At 34.9% G+C, this 19,399-nt stretch overlaps 1 protein-coding gene across 1 annotated transcript in view; it reads left to right on the forward strand.

Moving 5' to 3' along the window:
* The window catches only part of LOC127952830 (N-acetylglucosamine-6-phosphate deacetylase), a 154,202-nt gene that overhangs the window by 16,224 nt on the left and 118,579 nt on the right, over window positions 1-19,399 (forward strand). The window lies entirely within an intron of this gene.

A 19,399-nucleotide genomic window follows, 5' to 3' on the forward strand; every position in this document is an offset into this window, starting at 1 on the left:
CCCGTGTAATGAATTGAGCCAAGAGACTGTCCTTAAATTTAACCTGTCTCCCAAAAACCATAGATTTAGAGGGAGACACGGTTTTTCAGTAACATTGGAGAATTGATGTCTTTGATCTTCTGCTTAGGCTCCGGGATGAAGATGCGTCACTCCAGTCTGTCCGGAGGAAACTAATTGAGAGGTTCAGAAGAGAAAGTGCATTATCACTGTTATTATTTGGTTGTAATTTGATAGATGACAGGTTGATATAGTAATGTGCAGAAACAAAGTCAGACTAGTTCCTTGCTTGGTGTTTCTTGTTTCTTTTTATTTATTTGTTATATTTTATATTTTCTAGAGAAAAGATCAGTACTGTGATGCCTGGTTGGTTATCAGATGTTACTGGGTTGTAAAGGTGTTCTGATTAGTCTAGCGCGTAAAGCACTGCATACTAAAGCTTGGTGAACTTTGACCTGTGAATCTGCATATCAAAAAAAAAAAAAAAAAGATGGAGCTGTTGAGGTTTGTTGTGCAAAAAACTGGAAGACAACTAGCATTTTCAAGCCATGAGCCCTCTGGAAATTCCTGGATGTTTTGTTTTTTTTAAAATGGGGATGTTCAATTTATGAGTTAAGATTATAATCATGGACACTTTGTTCTAAACATAAATTACACATACCTCATATCTAAATCATGAGTTTTGAAGAGTTTGTTTTAGCAACTTTTTTTTGTTTTGTTACATCAGCATCGTTCATCCATTAAAATTTGCTAAATGTTGTAGAATTTATGTTGTAGAACAAAACATTCATAAATCTGCAGGTAATGTCTACTAGACCTTATTTTAGTCATTAATTGAAAAAGTCATTACAAAAACCCAAAGGAAATTCCCTAGGGATCCCAGTCTGATTTTGCAAATTACCCTCAAGGCTTTAAAGCTCCACAGAGGATCTAAATGTCACAGATTGACCTATAGGCTCAAAAAACACTGCATGGTTTACAGTATCCAAAAAGCAAAGTGACTGCAACTGGGGTCATGATGACGGCCATGCACTTATACATTGCATAAAAACATATCTTAATAAAGTGCAGTATTGCTTGTCAAGAAAATGTAAAATGTTTCAAGAATGTTTAAACATATATATTATCTCAGAACGTATTTTAATAGTGATTAAAAAACAAGAGACATAAATAATAATACAAATGTTTTAAAGAAAAAAAAACTGTTTTCTTAATGTGCTGTGCAACAATTAATATATTGTGTTATACTACAATTAAAATTTTCTAGGAATGTTTAATCATGTGAAACTATTTTTCAGGTTAAAATATATTTACAGAAAAAAACATTACACAATATTTTTTTAATAGTGTCTAAAAAAGACAAAATAGAAGAAACTGCTGATTTAAATACTAATAAATAAATAGACAAAAATATAAAATAGAAAAAAAGAAATTTACAAAAGAAATGAACAAAAACACAGAAAACAATAAAATATACTGATTAAAAATTTCAATAAGTATTATTTATAATTTATAATTAATTATTAAATATTTTTAATTGATAGTGGTTTAGTTTTTCAGAAACATGTAAGAGTAGACTTCAGGAAAAAGACTGAGGCTTTGAGTAGAGATGGATGTACGTTTTCTTCAGTCAGTCTGGTATGTTACTCCACTACCTCTGTGTAAACACCCAAAAATACAGTGTTTAGAAGCAGCGTTTCAGGCATTGAAACTATAATCAAGTCTTTAGGCCTCTTGTTTGAATCAGTCCCTCCCTGTTTAAAGTCATGAAGCAGACATTCAGACTGTGGCAGCGGGTGCATTAGTCGTGATTATGTGTAAGCGATGCGTAAGTATTCATAATCTCCACCATCTCTCGCCTATGAGACTTGCAAATACAACCAGAGTTCATCCACATGAGTACACACTCCTTAAAGTGGTCACATCACATTATTAAACATACATTAACCCATTTTACAAACATTAAACTCCTTTTTGGAGTAGATTTGGATCTCAGAAAGAGCTATGAACCCTGGAGTGTCTCAGATCTTCTCTTATAAATCCCAGGTACCCATAACAATCCATACTGAGGATTTAAACAACACAGCAGGACTGAAACAGTTATGTAAAAATTAAATAAGCATTCAATTATTAATGGCTGTTTAAAAATACCCAGAGGAGAATTTTATTGCTCAAATATTGCTATTTCAAATTAAACATCAATAAGACAGAGCAACCTCTTACCTGAAGCTTTCAATAAAGCTTTCCATATATGCAGTATATTGTTGTATATCTCATATCGACTATATTTTCTGCTTGCCCAAACAGTACAGCCATGACACTGTCTTTCCCACGCAACATTTATGTCACTGGCTTCCAGTGCAAACATGCTGATTAAACTAGAGCAGTAATATATAGACTTACTGATTAAATATGTGATGAGGAGCATATATTCATATGATTTAATGATCTCTGCACTTAATGTCACCGATGCAATACAGGACAAACTAGAGTGACAAGTGAGCTGTAACATACACATACATGAGAAGAGCCGTAGATGGACAGTGGCTGCTTCAGGAACTCAGATCTCAGGAATGTTCTGCAGGAGGAATATGGAAATTGTGAATGTGACTCAAGCATCTGAACATGGAGTTCATTAACAGCAGACACACACAGACAGAGGGAAAAAACACACATAAAGTGTAACCTGTCAAGAACAGGTCTGAGTCATAGTTCACCCTATAATTGAAAGAAAGGTAAAGATATTTTTAACTTTTTAATTTATTACAATTAAACATTCTTAATACTGTACTGTTGACAAAAGTATTATAATAATACAAATAAATAGAAAATAAAAATAATACAAAGATAAATATGAAATGAACATACAAAAAATACTGATTAAATATATATTTCTACATAAAAAGACAAAAGAGACAAACATACTTATTCAAATTTATTTATGCAGAAAAGGACAAAATAGACAAAGTAGTAAATAAAAAAATGGCTTTATTGGGGTTGAAAAATACAAATCATGCAGATAAAAAAAAAATTTAAGAAAAAAGACAAAAATACTTATGTTAAATACTGATTAAAGTCAGAATTATGGTCATAATTTATATATTGCACTATGTATTATGTAAACAAGAAAACTAAAAATAAGTCAGTTAATAAAATAAGTATAATTTAAGAAATATAATGTGTAAATGTAAATAAATATAAAGACAATAATTTAAATGGAAAAATCTTTTTTTTTTTTTATTTGATCATGGGGTCTGATATGAACTTGACATGTTTTTGTCATATTCACTTGCATACAATAATACACACAAGGATTATATCTTCCTTTCTATTTTTCCCCCTTGAAATCAAAGCTTTACAGATTACCTATGTTTAATTATGGCTCATTTGTTAAGAATCTAAAACAGAACAGTAAACCTACTAGTAAAACTGCTGATCGCATATCTGCATATCCACAAATACCTGTTCTGACAGGTTCATAATTGAATCCATATTTAGCTTGAATTACTTTGATGAGGTGGTCAGCAGATACGGGAATATTTCTGACGACACAATAGACACTAAAGTCTCCTAATGCACTAAACAAATCGATTGTCCATCAGAGCCAGGAAGAACGCTAGACTATAAATAAAAGATGCCACTTCATGCTTGTCTACCTCACATGGCAATTAGACAGGATGCTGAACGGCAAAAGCAGAGGAAGGAAGGGTATTAGTGTCTAAGCCGGCATCACCAGGGGCTCTCAGAAAATCAAGAGAGGGGCTTTGTGACGTAATGGGCTGGATGTGGGGAGAAGGTCAAACAGTGTCTGACATGCGTTTTTCTTTAGGATTGAGCTCAGAATAGAAACAGAACATAAGCAGTACAGATACTTGACATTTGCCCCACTGACAGACACAAATCTTACTGTCAAAAACAACAAACAACTCTTTACTTTAGATCTTCAACATCTATAGATTATTGGAGTACACTTCACAATAAATTACTATTTAAGTTTTTATAGTTTTTTACTTCAGAATTTTATGTGTAATTAATTTTGTTACTTTGCAATTGTATTGTGCTATGTGATATTGCATTTATACAACAGATCGAAGGCACGAGTGTGTAAATACATAAGAAAAGACAACAAAGTGTCTTTAATGTCCCTCTTTTGTGCAAAATACTTCCTTCCACCATGGATTCAAATCAAAATTTGAGCCCAAGCCTCCGTTACTAATTCCAAAACATCACTCAAGAACTAGAAATGAAGGAACGTTGAGTTGCTTCATTAAAACTTTATTTTATTTGTTTTAAAAGCAGTGTATTATGTACAATATTATGAGAAATAGATGGACTGAGAAAGTGTGATTACCTTCATCTGATTCAGCATTCATTCTTCAGATCAATCTCATATTCACAATAAAACATTAGTTTGCTGAGGAAAGCAATATCTTTGTCTTACTATCCTTTCATCTGTTAATGGTGATTTCTGATGACAGCGCTGCTCAGTGCATTTGTTGGCTGTATCCTACAATATGTTGTTGAAACTAAAAATAACTTCCTTGTTAAAACACAGTTTCAAGTCTCTTTCAAAATAAAAGTCTTTACTGCTGAGTCTATCATAACTCATCTCTTGTCACCATCTAACAGCAGAATAATGTAACTAAAATTACCATCACAAACACACACTGTTTCCAAATACCAAATTCTACCATTAATAAAATATAAGTATTATTTATAAAAATAACAGCCAAAAGTTTCTAGGCAATTAAGACAAAAGTACAAAGGCAGCACTCTGAAATACATGAAATATAATATGATGAGATCCCCCCCCCATCCAACACTCTGGAACAAATAATATTTTAATGAGACCAAAGACTGCCGTTAAATTTACACAAAATGAATTACATCTTATTTTTAACCACTATGGAAACATCAGAGTAAGGATACATTTTCAAGTAGACGCTATCTTTATTAACAAAATGCATATTTGAAGTCAAAACAAGTACATTCTCACTTAAAGAAACTCTTAAAACTCCATTCTGTGACACAAAAACAATATGATTATTTTTTTCAATTATATTGGTTTTGGGCATCTGCCATGACACTTACTGTGAGAAATACGGCAAGCGGAGTGATACAAGATACAAACACTGAAACGGTTGGACTTCTGTTATCACTAGAATATAGTACTCTTATCAGCCAATCAGATTTGAGGACCAAAAATAATTGTTTTATATATATATATATATATATATATATATATATATATATATATATATTATTATTTTTTTTTTTTATTGGTCTCTCAGCAAGGTGTCAGATTCTGTTCCATTATTTGTGTGTGTTCCTGTCCCCATTGTGCTCTATTCCAGGTTTTCACCATTTGCATTAATTTCATCCCAGGGTTGTTTCGTCTTCCCTTTGTCTTGTCCTGTGTATAAATAGTTTTCCAGTTTTGAGTTCTTGGTCAGCTGTTGAACTGTCTTGTGTTTACCCCTCATTATTAAAAGTCAATGTTGAAGAAATCTCCAGTGTCTCCTGCTTCTCCTTGCTCTTCGTTCTTGTGTAGCGTGACGGATCAGCTGACTTATAAAGTAAGCAGCGCCTTTTTCTCCTTTTTTTTCCCCATTGTTTAAAGTGTTTTGATTTTCACTCTTGAACTCAACCACGTAGAATTGAGGAATGAGCAATGTTTAATACCGTGGCAAGCCTGCCAGCCCCAAGGCTCACAGCAGTGCCCGCTCCTTGAAAGCGCCTTCCAGAGTGCCCTTAAGTGCTCGCTCCAGTGTCAGCTCCAGCCCATGAGCTCGCTCCAGTGTCTGCCCTGGCCATGGAATTTGCACCAATTCTGGCCCAGACCATAGCTTTTCCCCTTGATCCAGAAGAAGAAAATAGGGATGAGGAGAAGGGCGTTGGCCCAGGCCCCAGAGTTCGCACCAGTGTTGGTCCAGGCCCCATAGTTTGCTCCAGTTTTGGCCCAGCCTCAGAGCATAGATTCCTGATTCCTCCTGTTCCTGAGTTAAGCCTGGGATGGGCTCCTGTTATCCATCAAGCCCAGTTAGGGCTCCAGGTCCCGTAAATTTCCCCATATATATATATATATATATATATATATATATATATATATATATATATATATATATATATATATACATATATATATATATCTATATATAGATATATATATAGATATATATATATTTTTTTATTTTTTTTTTATGGGGGGGTATTGAAGCTCCAACCGTAAAGGCAAAGGTTGGGGCCGTGGCCTAGGAGTATGTACTGCCATGGCCTCCTGAGTCCCCAGATCCACCATGGCACCCTGAACGGGCTCCGCTCTGGAGGTCACTGTCCCGTGTGAAGGATTTGTAACTTCTCTTTAAATGTGATTTTAAATGCAAAGGGATGCAAACTTTCCACATTCACATGGTTCACTTTATTTAAAGCTGCAGTAGGGAACTTTTGACGCTCTAGCGGTTAATAAACAGAACTGCTTGCGTCTTGCGGAAGAACATCGTAGCCGGAACTACTTCTCTCTGTTTATGTCTATGAAGAATCACAAAGGTACTGGGTTACTTCGCCGCGGTACCCCCGAATCAATCTAAAATTGTCCGAATATAAACACTTATTATAGGTGTACCCTAGTGATTCAGGACAGGCTAAAAACACGGTTTGGAAAATGGATTCATGGTGTACTCGCTTATTATGTTCATTTTTCTACATTTTGAACACAAACAAAGTTACGGACCGCAGCTCTGATTGGTTATTTTTTACCTGGAGCGGATGACTTTCTGCAAATGGCAATAGGACACTGGGAGGAGCCAGAGGAGCTTGATTTTTTTCACAGATTATCTGTCTCATGTTCTACTGTCAGGACATAATGACAGGTTTAATAAAAATGTAAAAAATATTTTTTTTTACAAAAGTTCCCTACAGCACCTTTAATGGTGACGGTAACAAGACAAAATTCATTTTCCTACACCTGCACTTTGTCAATGTCAGATTCCTTGAAACTGATAAACTAAGATAAAGTAGTTAAAGTTAACATAAAAAAAAACTTACATCTGGGTGGAAGAACAGGCCTAATCCACTCACAGCTGCACGACTATGACTGTCCACCAGGAAACAAGCACATACCATTGACAATATAAACCTAGGGCTTTTCACGCATGTACAAGAAGCTAATAGTTTAAGAGACAGCCAGTGGAAACTTGTTATCAAGGAAAGCAGCTTGCCTTGTTCCTTCAAGATCAGGGCCAAACTATGAATCAGAGTTACGAGAAAGCAATTGCAACCTTGATGCACTCGCCCCAGAGAATGCTCAGAAACACTCCACACTTTCCACACAAATAAACGCAGGTTTGAAGCTGCAAATACTTGGTGCTAACATCCCACTTTCGCAAAATGCAGGCACAAAAGTGTCCCAGATGTCATAAACAAAGAAAAAATTAAAATGAGCATATTGACACATGCAAATACAGTGTGACCCATACAATCACATCACAAAACAGACTGCTGCTTATTTAATCATATTTCATTTAGACTACCAGAGACCTCTGTCATCACATCTGGCTGCAAAACCAAGAGAAGGAAGAGAAAGTAGAGCAAATGGCATGATGTGGAAATAAACTGACAGAAAAACACTTCAGAAAAAGAAAGCCACAGGCACAGTCCTTTGAGACTGAATATTTGTTTGGAAGCGGCTTTTTTTTCAGCGGAGACTCTCTATCTCTGTCAGATCTGTTTAGACACTGGCAGATCTTCTCTAAACACATATTTTGCTCAGAAAAACACACTTTCCATCATGTTATATTAACGACATTCAAATTGTAGCTCATGGCCAATATAAACACTAACCGACTTAGCAAGACTGTGAACTCAGAAAAAACAACACAACAAGCATGAGAAGAGGAGAAAGATTATTATGATTTAAAACAACTACTTTCTCTTTGAATATATGTTAAAAGACGCTTGGTAAAATTTCAACATCATGACTCCAGTCTTCAGTGTCACATGATCCTTCAGCAATCATTCTAATATGATGATTTGCTGTTTAAGAAACATTTCAAATTATTATCAATGTTGAAAACTGTTGTGCTGCTTCATGTTTTTGTGGAAACCACAATGTATTTTTAGGATTTAAAAAATACATAAAGTCCAGCATTTATTTGAAATAGAAATCTTTATGCATGCTTATACTGTGACTTTTTGGAAAATTTTGTTTCATGAAAAAAAAAAAACAACTTCGAAGAGCAGTGTAACACAAAAGCAGTTTGTTTTTAAAGCTGTTAAGCTCATATTGAACAAATATAGCCAAATATGTATAAGTAGTTACATTTTCTATTCTTCATACAGGTGCTGGTGATATAATTAGAATATCATCAAAAGGTTGATTTATTTCACAAATTCCATTAAAAAAGTTAAACTTGTATAGTATATTCATTCATTACACACAGACTGATATATTTCAAATGTTTATTTCTTTTCATTTTGATGATTATAACTGACAACTAAGGAAAATCCCAAATACAGTATCTCACAAAATTAGAATATTGTGAAAGGTTCAATATTGAAGACACCTGGTGCCACACTCTAATCAGCTAATTAACTCAAAACACCTGCAAAGCCTTTAAATGGTCTCTCAGTCTAGTTCTGTAGGCTACACAATCATGGGGAAGACTGCTGACTTGACAGTTGTCCAAAAGACGACCACTGACACCTTGCACAAGGAGGGCAAGACACAAAAGGTCATTGCAAAAGAGTCTGGCTGTTCACAGAGCTCTGGTCCAAGCACATTAATAGAGAGGCGAAGGGAAGGAAAAGATGTGGTAAAAAAAGTGTACAAACAACAGGGATAACCGTAACCTGGAGAGAATTGTGAAACAAAACCCATTCAAAAATGTGGGGGAGATTCACAAAGAGTGGACTGCAGCTGGAGTCAGTGCTTCAAGAACCACGACACACAGACGTACACTGTAAAAAATTTATCGTAAAATCAACAGTAACTTACTGGCAACAAATAGCCAGCAAGCTTCAGTATTTTATTCCACGGTAATATTACTGTAAATCTGACTACAGTAGTTCACAACATACTGTATAATAACTTACAGTATATTTATACTGTAAAATGAATTACAGTTCATGTTTTTGCACTGTATTTTAAAATACTGTAAAGTTACTATGCAGTATAATTAATTACGGTAATTTTTATATTCACATATACGCATATATACACAACATATAACTAACTACAACCTGTTACATGCTTAAAAAATGAAATTTTTTCATCAAAGGCTCAGAAAATGAATTGGAAAATGACTGCAGGCTGATGGTTTAGATGATTGGTTGCCAGGTATATACCGTAAGATTCCGCGCTTTACGTAATTAGTGGGTTTAATAGAAAGCAAAATAATAATATGAAAAAAAATATCATGGGAATTGATTTTATCTATTTACCTAGCCTATATTTTTGACATCTACATCTCTACAACTACCTCCCACCCACAAAATTGTTGGCTATAACCTATGAGATTAGGTGGTTTTTGTGTCAAAATTTGGCAACCATAAAGATACGCAATTAAAAAACACCCACATAAAACACTTAACTTTTTTTAACTAAATGCTAAATGCATTAATATATGGGTTCCCTTATGAAACGATGTATTATAAAATTCCTTATAAATAAATATATAATTAATACATAAAAATCCTTGTCTGTTGGATTATTACTGTCATCAATTTAACAGTAATGTAAGGATTACTGTAATTATTTTCCCACTCTATTGTTTTTTTTCAAAGAATAGCATAAATTGACAGCAACTGTCCTGTAAATAGTTTCTACAGTAAGACAAAGGTGGAAATACATCAATAATACTGCAAAAGTTGTAAAATTCACAGCAATTTACTGTAAACTGTTTCTACAGTAAGCTTTCTCTGATAATACAGCAATAATACTGTGAAAATAACAGAAATCGTTTACAGTGTATGCAAGACATGGGTTTCAGCTGTTGCATTCCTTGTGTCAAGCAACTCTTGAACAACAGACAGCGTCAGAAGTGTCTCGCCTGGGTTAAAGACAAAGAGGACTGGACTGCTGCTGAGTGGTCCAAAGTTATGTTCTCTGATGAAAGTAAATTTTGCATTTCCTTTTGGAAATCAGGGTCCCAGAGTCTGGAGGAAGAGAGGAGAGGCACACAATCCACGTTGCTTGAGGTCCAGTGTAAAGTGTCCACAGTCAGTGATGGTTTGCGGTGCCATGTCATCAGCTGGTGTTGGTCCACTGTGTTTAATGAGGTCCAAGGTCAACACAGTCATTTTCATTTTTCAGATTTCATTTTTCAACAGGACTTGGCACCTGCACACAGTGCCAAAGCTACCAGTACCTGATTTAAGCACTGTGGTATCACTGTTCTCAAATGGCCAGCAAACTCGCCTGATCTTAACCCCATAGAAAATCTATGGGGTATTGGGAAGAGGAAGATGCGATATGTCAGACCCAAGAATGCAGAAGAGCTGAAGGCCACTATCAGAGCTACCTGGGCTCTCAAAACACCTGAGCAGTGCCACAGACTGATCAACTACATGCCATGCCGCATTACTGCAGTAATTCAGGAAAAAGGAGCTCCAACTAAGTATTGAGCGCTGTACATGCTCATACTTTACATGCTCATGCTTTTCAGTTGGCCAAGATTTCTAAAAATACTTTCTTTGTATTGGTCTTAAGTTATATTCTAATTTTCTGAGATACAGAATTTGAGATTTTATTTAGCTGTCAGTTAGAATCCTTAAAATAAAAAGAAATAAACATTTGAGATATATCAGTCTGTGTGTAATGAATGAATATAATATACAAGTTTCACTTTTTGAATGGAATTTGTGAAATAAATCTTTGATCTTTGATGATTTTCTCTTTACATAACCAGCACCTGTATAAATCTATCATATGACTTCTAAATACTTGGAATATAGTTGTTGTAATGTTTTCTTTTTTCCTGATCATGATTAAATGTCACTTGATGGCAAAGCTGTATTTACAGTGGTCAAGTAGTGCATAACACAATGAAATGACCAAAACACAATAGAAACAAGCTGCAGCACAATGGACACAAGTTGCAACATAAAAGAAACAAGCTGCAACATAACGAAATTAGCACAACACATTGGAAACAAGCCACAACACAGCGAAATTTGTCCTGTGCCATGTGTTGTGGAGACTTTGTTGTTGTGCACTACTGGGCCACTGTATGTATTATATACTAATGCTCAAAAATTAACACGGGGAAAAAAATAACAATAACATACTGCTATAAAAGCATGACATGATAAAAATTTTATTTTTAAGTGAACTGTCCCTTTAATTTTGAAATTGTTACCCCAGTCCTGAATATGTGGTTACTTCTTTGCTAGATGAGCTGCTGTTCTTCTAACACAGCTGCGTTTTGTGTATTTTGGAAGGAAAATTTGTCTCTAAGGTCCCATATGCAGGAAGAGGAATGTCTGTTCTGTAAAGGGTTTCTGTCCTTGGCTTTCATCCTTTATCACCTTCAGCAAGACATTGATCCTCAGAGGCCCATGTAGTAAAACATGCTGTGCTTTACATCAGTCTCATGGTGAACAAACATAACATCCATTAAATGAGAGCAAAACAAAGTTTCTTCATCATTTACTAACCCTCGTGACTTTATTTTTTCTCTGGAACACAAAAAGACATTTTAGCGTATGTTCATAATATAGTGAAGGGCTGTCGAGCTCCAAGAACTACATAAACATGCTATGAATGTAACATTAGTTTATATAATTCATGCACTATACTGAAAGTCTCCTGAAACAGTATGATTTATTCGAGGAACAGAGCTAAATTTACAATATTATTAATTGAAAAGCTTCCTCAGCATATTTACGGAAAATACCAGCATAAACATTTAAGAAAGTCACAGTTTGACACGTCATGAATTAATACATTGGCAAGTATAATACTTATTGTGAAAGAACCTTGTGTAAGTGCATGAGTAAGACTGAGTTGGTGTGCGTTTTAACAGAGGAGGTGTAAATGCATAAATGATGATAAACTGATAAATGCACAATTTCCTCCGCCGTTGGACGTGCTCCTGTTCTTTGTTTAAACTTTGAATTACATCTGTGTGTGAATAACACTGGTGTGGATTCTACTTCGGAGTCTGAGCTTTACAGGCTCATGGGTGACCAAGAAACAGTCATCGCCTTCATATTACAATGAGTTATCTTGGAAATATCTATCCCGCAATCAGGGAATCCTGGTTGAAACAAGAGCTGGACAGTCACCATAAGCTGGATCGGTTTTATTCACATTTTTTGCAGTTCATAGCTTGATGGGTATCAGGAATGTGTTAATGAGCAGAGGTTTGCTGGGGAAAAATACATCTCTTATACAGTAGACTGGAAGCATGAGCATCAATCAACTGTGAAACAGATGCATGAACAGTAATTGCAGGTTGGTGGCTATGTTTGGGAAAGCTACAATAGTACTTATTCTGCATTTTATGTAGTATCCTGTGAACAAACAGTTATTATTATTATTTTTTTTTACTTTTGCTCAGTTAAAAATGTAAAATGTTAATACATTTTTTTTTGACAGCAAATACAAAAACACACAAACATCCTCAAAGCATAAAACAATTGTGACACTGAGCTGTCGTGCTGTTTTGCTATGGCATACTCCCAGGGAATTAACCTGCATCCTTACTGAAAAAAAGAAAGAAATAGAGCTAAATATGGCTCTACAAACACACAACTCTCGTCCTGTATCAAGCTGAACTACACAGAAAAACATCTCAAGCTCATGTAGAGTCTTGATTTTCAAATGTGGGTAACTAACTGGACACAGAAAACAGACACAAAGAGCCTGACTAGTTTACAGTATGTGAAGTCATGGAAGAGGATCTCGTCCAGCTGCTGAGTGAAGGATGAAAGAGCTCGGAAAGCTGGAAACACAGAAGATGTTTTGTTGTATAAAAGACCTGCACTTCACTTCAATGCAACATGACAGATTTCTTCATGAAGGCTTCCTGACCACAATTTATGTCAGTCAATTTGGGACTTCTGGAAAGAAACAAATGCCAAACTGTGTTATGTGGTCTTTGACACCAGCAAAAGTTGATTTATGAAATCGTTTGAGTGTTGGGATTTGAGAAATGACTGTGAATGAATGCATCAATGTCAAACAAATAAAACAAATATAAAATATTGTGGCTTAGAGAAGGGAACTGGTATACATATATGCATTACTACAAAAATTGCCAGGATTTAACTAGTAATATCTTACAAAAAAAAATCACTCAACACATCAGTACATACAACTCAGCAGCAGAGAGGAAATATCTAAATGTTTTTTTCACCAAAGACACTTATATTTCAACCAAAAATGGAAATTTCTTTCAACCCCAAGCTCCCCAAAAGTTTGTTTCTTCATTGGAACGGATTTATTGAAATTTAGCATGACGTCACTAATTCACCAATGGATCCTCTGCAGTGAATGGGTGCCGTCAGAATGAGAGTCCAAATAGCTGATAAAAACATCACAGTAATCCACACCACTACTTTCATTTCACTTGTTTGGACTCATATTCTGACGGCACCCATTCACTGCAGAGGATCCACTGGTGAGCAAGTGATGCAATGATACATTTCTCCACATCTGTTCAGATGAAGAAACAAACTCATCCACATCTTGGATGGCCTGAGACATTTTCAGCAACTTTTCATTTTCACTTAAACGATTCCTTTAAGTGTTTTAACAAACATTAGACAACAAACTGGTGAACAAACCCTGAACGATTTCCTCTCTGCCCTTTAAGCTTTCTATTTTAATGCATCTTTTGAAATAGTTGAACATGACTCACTCCGCAGTTACGTCACTGTGTTCAGAGAATGACATCTGCAATGAACATCACTCTTGCAGTTAGCAATCATAGCATAACAAAAGCTTTAGGCCATTAACATATGTTAAATGGATGGTCAAATGCAATTATGAATTATTGATACTAAACAAATGTATGCTGATGATGACAGCAGAAGTTTTACACCAGTTTTAGAGACACATCAGAGTGACCGATTAGTGCATGTTTCTTCTGCATTATTCCTTGGTGTTTATGTCAGTGACATATTTTTGAAACTTTTCTATTCATTGTATCATTAATATTACAAAAAGTTAAAGGGGTAGTTTACCAAAAGTAAAAACTAAAGGGTTTAGAAATGTTGTTCTAAACCTGTTTGAGTTTCTTTCTTATGTTGAACACAAAATATAATATTTTGAAGAATGTTTTGAAGAACCAAACAGCTGATGCTAGCAATTGACAATGACAGCCATTTATTAAGTTATTTTATACTGCTATAAAAATCTTACTGACCCCAAACTTTTGAACGGTGGTGACTTTAATTAAAAACAGTCTTACCACAAAGATTACACTCTAGATTGACATTACAGTGGAAAAATACAAAATTTTATAAACGTTAACTAACAGCTCACGCCAACACAAACACCGTCTTTTGGTGTTAAAATAGTACTGTCAGGATTTACCAAAGAATTAGTGCTGAAAAGACGTGGAGACAGTCATTTTTGAGCCTGACCCAAAATATAACATTATGTTAGATGTTTATTTGTAGTATTCTAATGGCCCATTAACACAGAACTCGTTTTCCGATTCCAATGCACTACTTTTCCCTTGTTTGTCTATGTAAACATATGCTAGATGGATGTGTTTGAACGTTGCGCTCGACATTGACATGAGAATCTTTCCTGTTAGATAGTGATTTAAACTAAGTCTGTGTGGATCTGAACCATCAGAGCTTCACCTCATCATGACCGTATACTAAACGATATAAAACTGAAAGCCCAACACTAACATTTAAATCAGATCTGGCAACAAAAACAATCTGTGACTGACGGTAAAGTACGTCTGCATGCAGAACAACAGCTCAATCTTAATAGGACGGTTCAAATATGAGGCGGAGATGGGCAATCCAGCGGATCAATGCAAACTTCATCTTTGAAGATGTCTAGAATCTCTCTGCATGTCTCATGAGGGATTCACTAGCAGCTCAGTGAGATCTCCAGAGACCTCTGTCCTGATGCAGATAAATGTTGGGATTAGACAGAGATCGAGAGAAACACAGCCCGCTGCCCCTAGAGAGAACGCATGATGGCTTATTAGAAACACTTAGAGCAGCTTGTCCACTCATCCCTCATCTCTGTGGAGGAAAACATGACTCCTAATCAGCCTTAAAATTTGATATAAATTATAGAATCTTTTGATGATAAAAACATTGTATGTATACATTAACAAAATAACTGTAACTGTATTTATAACCTTATACCATATAATAAATATTATAGTAATTGTATCTAATTTGAAAACATGATTCTATAATTTTATAAAAAGTCCATTACAAAAAATGTATTGTGGATTATTATTATTTTTTTAATTTTCGGAATTGCATGACCATACAAATTCTCAAAAATAAGATGCCCATTCCCAAAAAGAAACATTCGTGAGCTATAACACTTTGCCAAAGATGTTGCTAAAAATGTATGAGTCAATATTCTGTGACAGTTGTGGGGCGCACTTGAGTTGTGTAAAACCTGTGGTACATCTGTACACCAGGCCGCTCTTTCATAAGACATATAATGACAGGAAACAACAAGCTTGAAGAAAGAGTTAGTGTTTTTCAGTAGTAAAACTAATCTCTACCATTAGAAACCACCATAAAGAAGCACTGAAGTACTCAAAAAAAATCTATATGAATACTTGAATGCTAAAAAAATGAATTGTACAACCTGTAAGACTTTTCATGCAAGTATACTTTTTATGAGAGATTACATCACAAGTTGTATTATCCACGTGCCAAATGATCTTCTATACTGTACACAAAATAAACAATACCATAATAGAAATGTTTCATGAAGCATCATAAATTCAAAAGATAATCAGTCACTAATTAATGGTAAACTGATATTTTGCAGACATCAACAGAAGTGTTAGTTGCTTCTTACATCAATTCCAGAATACAGACAAACTTCATAATAAAAATTTTTTGGTTTTCAATATTTGTCTAAAAAAGTGATTTGCATCTGTCTCACTTCAGTATAAGAAAATTAATATAATCCTGATACACTGTAAAAACAATGCAATAAATCAACTGCATATACAGTATTGTTCAAAATAATAGCAGTACAATGTGACTAACCAGAATAATCAAGGTTTTTAGTATATTTTTTATTGCTACGTGGCAAACAAGTTACCAGTAGGTTCAGTAGATTGTCAGAAAACAAACAAGACCCAGCATTCATGATATGCACGCTCTTAAGGCTGTGCAATTGGGCAATTAGTTGAAAGGGGTGTGTTCAAAAAAATAGCAGTGTCTACCTTTGACTGTACAAACTCAAAACTATTTTGTACAAACATTTTTTTTTCTGGGATTTAGCAATCCTGTGAATCACTAAACTAATATTTAGTTGTATGACCACAGTTTTTTAAAACTGCTTGACATCTGTGTGGCATGGAGTCAACCAACTTGTGGCACCTCTCAGCTGTTATTCCACTCCATGATTCTTTAACAACATTCCACAATTCATTCACATTTCTTGGTTTTGCTTCAGAAACAGCATTTTTGATATCACCCCACAAGTTCTCAATTGGATTAAGGTCTGGAGATTGGGCTGGCCACTCCATAACATTAATTTTGTTGGTTTGGAACCAAGACTTTGCCCGTTTACTAGTGTGTTTTGGGTCATTGTCTTGTTGAAACAACCATTTCAAGGGCATGTCCTCTTCAGCATAGGGCAACATGACCTCTTCAAGTATTTTAACATATGCAAACTGATCCATGATCCCTGGTATGCGATAAATAGGCCCAACACCATAGTAGGAGAAACATGCCCATATCATGATGCTTGCACCTCCATGCTTCACTGTCTTCACTGTGTACTGTGGCTTGAATTCAGAGTTTGGGGGTCGTCTCACAAACTGCCTGTGGCCCTTGGACCCAAAAAGAACAATTTTACTCTCATCAGTCCACAAAATGTTCCTCCATTTCTCTTTAGGCCAGTTGATGTGTTCTTTGGCAAATTGTAACCTCTTCTGCACATGCCTTTTTTTTAACAGAGGGACTTTGCAGGGGATTCTTGAAAATAGATTAGCTTCACACAGACGTCTTCTAACTGTCACAGTACTTACAGGTAACTCCAGACTGTCTTTGATCATCCTGGAGGTGATCATTGGCTGAGCCTTTGCCATTCTGGTTATTCTTCTATCCATTTTGATGGTTGTCTTCCGTTTTCTTCCACGTCTCTCTGGTTTTGCTCTCCATTTTAAGGCATTGGAGATCATTTTAGCTGAACAGCCCATCATTTTTTGCACCTCTTTATAGGTTTTCCCCTCTCTAATCAACTTTTTAATCAAAGTACGCTGTTCTTCTGAACAATGTCTTGAACGACCCATTTTCCTCAGCTTTCAAATGCATGTTCAACAAGTGTTGGCTTCATCCTTAAATAGGGGCCACCTGATTCACACCGGTTTCTTCACAAAATTGATGACCTCAGTGATTGAATGCCACACTGCTATTTTTTTGAACACATCCCTTTCAACTAATTCAACTAATTGCCCAATTGCACAGCCTTAAGAGCGTGCATATCATGAATGCTGGGTCTCATTTGTTTTCTGAGAATCTACTGAACCTACTTGTTTGCCACGTAGCAATAAAAAAATATACGAAAAACCTTGATTATTCTGGTTAGTCACATTGTACTGCTATTATTTTGAACAATACTGTATATATATATATATATATATATATATATATATATATATATATATATATATATATATATATATAATATAATGAATAAAAAGAAAACAGACATAATAGAAAAAGAATAGAACAAGCTAGTGTTAGAGGTCTTTTTTAGTTTTGTTCTAGAGTTAGAGGGTCAAAAAAAAAAAAAAAAAATGAAAGAGATGTGTTTTTAGGCTATTCTTGATTATATTTTATTCTTATTGACTTTTAGTTTTCATTGTTAGTTCATGTTATCAAATGTAGTTAAATAATCCAAACGAACAGAACCTTATTGTATAGGTTTACCATACTTGGAGAAGATGAAAAAAGAAAGTACACAAAAATAGGCCTTGTGGCTCTATGATCCTCGCAATGATCAGATTGAGCTTTTTCAGGACTGGTATTTTTCTAGAGACACAAGTGTGTCGGTGTAGTTTATGTCTGAGCTATTTCCCCATCCTGTCAGACACAGATCTCACATAGCATCTCACCATGTTTCCGCTGCTTTGCTCAGATTTGGAATAGTTTGGCTTTTACGTCTGCATTCATGTTAGTTTCAGTATGACATATTTACCGCCATTCACAGTAGCTTGTTTATCTTTTCCACTTACTGTAACACCAAGGTTCATTTGAAGTGTCTGCGTCTTCTTTTTGTGCAAATGTCCTAGGATTATTCACACTGTATTACTATTATGCATAAAATACATCAGACAGCTCACACTCAAGAGTACTGCAATAAACTGCTTTTTTGTTTGAATAAGTCTATTGTATACGTTTTGATTTTGACAAACTGAGAGGTTCATGAATACATATGCTTATCTGAAGAGACGTTCAGCAGGACTCCTCATTTTATCAGGTCTGTCCGAGAATGTCAATTACACGAAATCACTGAACATGTAATGCTTCCCATACTTCCTGTCATCAAAAGCCTCTGTGTGCATCCACCCATGACGAGAGACTACAGTAAAAAATACAAATATTGACAACATATTCCATGCTAGGTTAGTGAATGGGTTAGATATGGGTTTAAAACATTTAAAAAAAAATAATAATAATAAAAAATGATTATACATATATAATTTTGGACATTAAACCTCTAAAATTAAAATTAAATCTCATGCAATAAATGCACAGCAAAACAGATGAGTTTTGAGTTTGTTTTAGCAAATCTGATCTCTTCTGGTGGACATAATAAACTCCCCTTGTTTTGTGTGAACCCTCAATCCAAATGATCTTAGTGGTCTGGTCAGTAAAATATGTACTTACTATTATTATAAGAAAAAATTAAGCATAATAACATGCAAGTAGCCCAAAGCTAAATCCTAATCCTAACCATATAGTGAGTACATATCTAATTACTCAGTACTTAAGTGTAATATATTACACTGTAACAAGGACACCTTAGAATAAAGTGCTACTGTTATATCTGTAGTGGCTGTGATTCATAATGTTGTTAAGAAGACTAAATAGCTTATGCTCTGTAGCTCAGTAGCGCCCTCGTTTGGTGTTTGTTTGTAATATGTTCTTCATTTATTTCTCATAAATATCGTCTGAAACTCTTTATTAAAAATCCTAAAAAAAATATATCACTTTATTTTGTTAGATTCTTTTT

Source organism: Carassius gibelio, chromosome B3, assembly GCF_023724105.1.
Source record: "Carassius gibelio isolate Cgi1373 ecotype wild population from Czech Republic chromosome B3, carGib1.2-hapl.c, whole genome shotgun sequence".
Classification (NCBI taxonomy): Eukaryota; Metazoa; Chordata; class Actinopteri; order Cypriniformes; family Cyprinidae; genus Carassius; species Carassius gibelio.